Source organism: Rosa chinensis, chromosome 3 (genome assembly GCF_002994745.2).
Source record: "Rosa chinensis cultivar Old Blush chromosome 3, RchiOBHm-V2, whole genome shotgun sequence".
NCBI lineage: Eukaryota > Viridiplantae > Streptophyta > Magnoliopsida > Rosales > Rosaceae > Rosa > Rosa chinensis.
Window position 1 is genome coordinate 43056859 of NC_037090.1, and position 6000 is coordinate 43062858.

Below are 6000 nucleotides of genomic sequence, written 5' to 3' on the forward strand. Positions count from 1 at the left end.
AAGAATGGAAGCAGATATGTCTGTATATACGATTTAGCAAGTGCTGAAATTTGCACCTCGTTTGTTTCCGATGTGGGAAAGCATAGACTTCCCAAAAGGGGCAAGGCAAAGTCTGCAACAGTGAATATGAGCAATAGAACCTAACGTGAGAGTGAGGGAGATAGCAGAGAGAAGGGCTGGAGTAGAATAGAAAGAAAGAAACTAAAGTTGAATAGATGGAAGGAAACTAAAGAGAGAAAGAGAAGGACGTGGGGAATAGGAGCATGAAAGAAAAGAAGAAAACAAAAGAGAGAGACTAAGAGAGAAGAGAAGAGGAAAAGAAAGAAGAAACATAATTAGGATAAAAAAGAAAAGAGAAAGGAGAAACATGAGATGTGAGACATGAGAGAGATATTTGAAGTTAAGAAGGAAAGGATGAATTAACAAGATTAGTTCAATCGATATTCTGGTGGGATTCAAAGGTGAATTCAGTCCTATAAACTATTTTAATTGTTATTCTTGTTCTTAGGTTTAGCTTAGTTCTTGTCCAAATTGGTTTAAGCTTCTGCACAGTTAGTAACCTAAATGATTTTCAAACATAATGCAAGCATAGAAACAGATTAAGATGATAAGAAACTTGGCTTTCTAAAGGTGGGTGTCCTGAGTAAAGTCTTAGGTTGCTGTTTGGGTTGGAATTCTTATTTTGACTTCACAACAAGAGATTAGAGTGATCAAAGAACCTATATGAATCAGTTTAACAACCTTAGACTGAGCAGTAACCTCAAACATTAGTTTGTAAGCATCGGAGAAAGCTAGAACAGGTTTCTGCATTATAATCATTTAGTTTACTTTGAGCAACCATATCCTTTGATTTAGACCTTCATTTTAGAAACTATTTGCATATGTTGAAAGCTTATACTTTAGGCTTAATATCTGTACAGTTTCGTACAATTTCATTTAAGATTCAGTGGTTAATTTTGAGGCTAAAAACAAAGGTCTACAATCTGTTGTTTTTAACCCAGTTTTATTTTTACTGAAAACTGTACATTTCGGATGGGTATCGTGTCTTCATGAAAGTTTCAGTAGACATCTTAAAGATCATTTCAGAATTGAAATCTCATGAAAAAGAGTTTTCTAGAGTAAGTTATGATTTTTCGAAGTTGAGGGTCTGCATCAGGAAATTCTTCAATTGTCACTATGTTTCTGTTTGTTTCATTTTATTTCAATAGTTTCCTTTATTCAAACTTGTTCACAAACTGAACATAGACATTCTTAACTTTACAACAAAACTTATGACACCACTTTCAGACTTTATTTCAGATAGTTACGTCATTGTGAAATTTGCTAGCCATATCTGTTTTTCGTCACAACAAATTTGCGGGACATTTTGGTTTGTTTTTTTTTTTTTTTTTGGTCTGAAAAAGAGAATTCATAACATAAGGCCCCGAGGGCAAAGATTACAAAGATAAAGATAACAAAGCAAAGGGAAAGCAATATGAAAAAGCAAATCCTACAACAGAGAGAACAAAGAGACTTTAAACCAACTGAGCAATAGTTATGGAGGGCCAGGGAGCCCATCGCTTCTCAAAACAGAGAAGAGGGAGGTTGGAGGCCTATTGGCCCATTCCTGAGAGCACAACCTCGATTTTGCTAGCTTGGCCGCTGTATCCGCCACGCGGTTAGCTTTTCTAGGGATCCAGCTCCATCTTATCCCAGTAAACAAAGGCAGAAGGTGAGTCACTCTATCGAGCATTAGAGAGATCCTCCAATAGTGAGGATTTGAGTGGTTCTCCAAGGCCTTGATAACTTCATAACAATCACTCTCAAGGATGATATTATGAAGCTTCAAGTGAGCCGCAAGTTGGAGGCCCTTAACCACTGCATCTACTTCAGCCTCAATTGCTGAGTTGTGGTTCCCTTGTAGGCTTCCACCCGCTATGGAGAAACCCTTGTGATTTCTCACAATAGTTCCTAGACCACTCTTCTGATTAACTGCATCCCAAGCACCATCAACATTGATTTTAACAAAAGGGTGGGGAGGAGGGTGCTAGTTAGGTTGAGCTTCAGGTGTGGGGAGATTAGACCCAGGGATCCCCACATTTGAGTCTTCCTGCTTGCGGTTAATCAACTCTGACCATTCCAAGGAGCTGTTTTGTATTCTTTTCAAAGTGGCAGCTGGGTTCGGCTTTCCGGTTCTAAAGACCACCTCACACCGATGTTTCCAAATTTCCCACAGACGAAAGCCTACACACTGAAGGAGCTCAGTTCTGTCATTATGGAGCAAACCAGCATTTTTGTCAATAGCTATGAGCCATTCTTCTAAAGTGGTAATCCTCTGCTTGTCGGGAATATAACCGAGAGTACTCCCAAACCACACTGCCTTCGTCCAAGGGTAGAGAAGGAGGCAGTGCTCAACAGATTCCGAGTGTTCACCGCATATTTGACAGATAGGGGAAGGAAGGATCTTCCTTTTGTATAGATTCAGGTTAGTGGGTAGAGCATTAACTAGGGATCTCCACAGAAAGTTGGAAATTTTAGGAATGTTCTTTGGGTTCCAGACCACCTTCCAAATTTTATGATTGATAAAATGAGAGGTGGAGGGTTTACTGATCTGCTTTGTTGTAGAGGAGGAGTGAAGCCTACGGTAACCACTCTTAACAGAGTATGTGCCGCATTTTGTGTGAGGCCACACAAGTCTATCTTCCTCCGTTTCTTCTCCAATAGGAATGGCTTTGATAGCCCTGAGGTCCTTCTCCTCAATAAAAGGTGCAAGGTGATCCACACTCCAACTTCTTTTGATACGCTTTAAGTAAGCATATAATTTAACCCTGAAAATGTCATCGTTAGTATATAGTAAATAGGGATCGTTCTATTCCGGGGATTGAGGGTACACCTGTCATTGTAAGACAAATAAAGAATTAAAATAAAACAAAGTATATTATTTACAAAAATAAAATAAAGTATATACAAATTTACGAAATAAGGGGGGTTTTTAAGATTTGGTTTCTGAAAATTAAAAAATTAAAACAAATAAAACTATACAAACACAAGTACAAGAATGAAACATAAGAAACAAAGATCAAAACCAATTCCATAATCAAATTCGATTCAACCCTACAATTGTTCTTCCAAGTCATGAGAAAGAAGTTGATCATGTAAAACATTTGAAGCAAATGATTTTCCATTTTTTACTTTCCTTGCTAATTAATCTAAGTGAAAGCACCTAGATCAATCCTATCAAACATGCAATCAAAGTCTAGAAAGCTAGCTAATCATAACATGTTCAACGCAATACACATAGAGAAAGGCTATCAACTTAAGTGAACAACTTAGTATGAAAAAATTCATCTAATTGCAATCCTTTTCAATTAAACTCGATTCTTGTCCAAAACCTTTACTACTTTTGATTCAAGTTTACAAAACTATTAGGTGAATCACAAACTTAAATCTAGCATCAATTACATGCATATATCCTAAGTTGGCCACCAAAGAACATAAACATATAAAAGTTTTCTGTAAAGCAAATTTAATTGAACAATCTCACAAAAGCAACTTAGAATCACAATTATAGGAATCGAAAATTCATTTAATCATAAGAAATTCAGAATTAAACTTTGTTCAAATATTATTGTCAACTAGAAACAATTCCAACGAAATCAAACAAGGTTACAAAGAAAGAGGTTGAATTACACCATGAGATGGAGATGAGGATGGAGGGTTGACGTTTGGATGCTTGAATCTTGGAAGCAAGTCTTCAAGGTGGAGGATGGATGATGATGCTCACGGCTCCTTCTTCTTCTTCTTCTTCCTTGCTTGAAACCGTGGATTGCACTAGAGGGTGGAAAGAGAGCTTGACGTTATGGAGAGAATTTTCTGAATTGTAAAGTGTGTTGTCTAAAGTGTGTTGTCTAACATCCATTTTGAGCTTATTTGCTTCAAGGATCTGAAAATAGAAACTATTACTAAATATGGAAACTTTCTAAAAATAGTAACTTTCCTAAACAAGAAAGATTCATTTAAGGAAATAACTAAGCAAATATAAGGAAATAAAAATTAAAACGTCGCATTAAAATGCTCCTATCATCTATCAACATCAATAATCTTGGAAACTAAGACGGGGGTGAACCTGTTCGAAGTATCCGTAGGAATAATAAGACCCCCACATTGATTTGGAACCCACCGGTCCTTCCACACATTAATGCTTTTACCATTCCTAACTTGCCACAAAGAACCCTTCTGGATGACCTCTCTACCAGCCAAAAGACTATTCCAAACCCAGGAAGGCCGAGATCCCCTCTTAGCATTTAAGAAAGTAGACCTCTCAAAATACCTAGCCTTCATGATCCTCCCCCAAAGAGACTTGGGATTGCCTATCATTCTCCAACATTGCTTTGCCAAAAGCGCTTTGTTGTAGGTCATTAAATCCTTGAAACCAATGCCCCCCCTCTGCCTTGCTATTGCATAACGACTCCCTGGCCTTCCAATGGATTTTCTCTTTGTTTTTTGTAAAGCCCCACCAGAAATTTGCTATGTCGGAGTCAATTGCCTTGCAAAGAGTGGTTGGCATTAAGAAGATAGACATTGGATAAGCGGGGACCACCATTGCTATCGCCTTTATCAGGATTTCTCTACCGGCTTGGGACAGGGCATTAGCTTTCCACCCTTCAAGCTTTTGATTGATTCTTTCTCTTATGTAGGATAAGGCTTTTCTCTTCGAGTTACCCCAGTGTGTAGGTAAACCGAGATACATGCCAGGCTCCTCGGAGATTGGCACATTTAGGGTGTTTGCAATTTCACCCTGAGTCTCTAGAGGTGTATTTGCCGAGAAGTAGAGGGAGGATTTATCAAAGTTCACAGCTTGTCCTGAAGCTTGGCAATAATCAGCAATTATCTTGCTTAAATTTCTGCAGTTTGCAATGGTAGCTTTCACGAAAAAGAGAGCATCGTCAGCAAAAAGCAAATGAGATAGTCCCGGGCATTTTACACTGAGTTTCAAGCACTGTAATTTCTTTGTGTGAGTGGCTACCGAGATATTCTTTGACAAAACTTCACCAACTAGCAGAAAGAGGTAGGGAGAGAGGGGGTCTCCCTGCCTTAGGCCTCTTGAGGGGCAGAAAAAATCTCCTTGTTTCTCGTTGATCATGATTGAAAAGGAAACAGAAGATACCATGTTCATGATCAGATTGACCCAACGGCTCTCGAAACCAAACTTGAGGAGTGTGGCCTCCAAGAAATCCCATTCGACCTTGTCATACGCCTTGTTCATGTCAAGCTTCAAGGCCACCTCATGGTCCGATTTGGATTTTTTCATCTTCAAATAGTGATAGGCCTTGTGTGCTAGGATGAGATTATCTTGTATCTGTCTCCCTGGAACGAAGGAGTTTTGATGTTCAGAAATAAGCTGAGGAAGCAGTGGTTTGATCCGATTGGCCAATAGTTTGGAAATAATCTTAATGGAATTGTTGCAGAGGCTGATGGGTCTATACTGACTGACTGAATCTAGACTGGGAACTTTGGGAATTAAGACAATATTAGTCTTGCTGATGCTTTTAATAGAGACTTCCCCATTGTGAAAACCACTTACAGCAGTGTTGATGTTCTCTTGCACAATAGACCAGAACTTATGGTAGAACAAGCCGGGGAAACCGTCCGGTCCCAGGGCTTTCAGAGTACCCAGCTGCTTGACTGCCTTGGCTATTTCCTCCACCGTGAAGGGGCTCGTGAGGCAAGAATTCTGAGTTGGTGTAACTAGACAGTTCACATTGTCTAAAGTGGTTCCCCAATCCCTAGTGCCATTGAAGGAGTACAGAGTTTTAAAGTAATTTGTGAAAGCGCCCCTAACTTGTCTGTCCTCATTGATCCAAACATCATTCCCTAAGCAGAGACTGCTGATTCTATTCCTCTGTCTTCGGAAGATCGTAGAAAGATGAAAGAACTTTGTGTTGCGATCCCCATCCTGGAGCCAACAGATTCTAGACCTCTGCTTCCAAAAGGCCTCTTCCCTTTTCCAAACCTCACTCA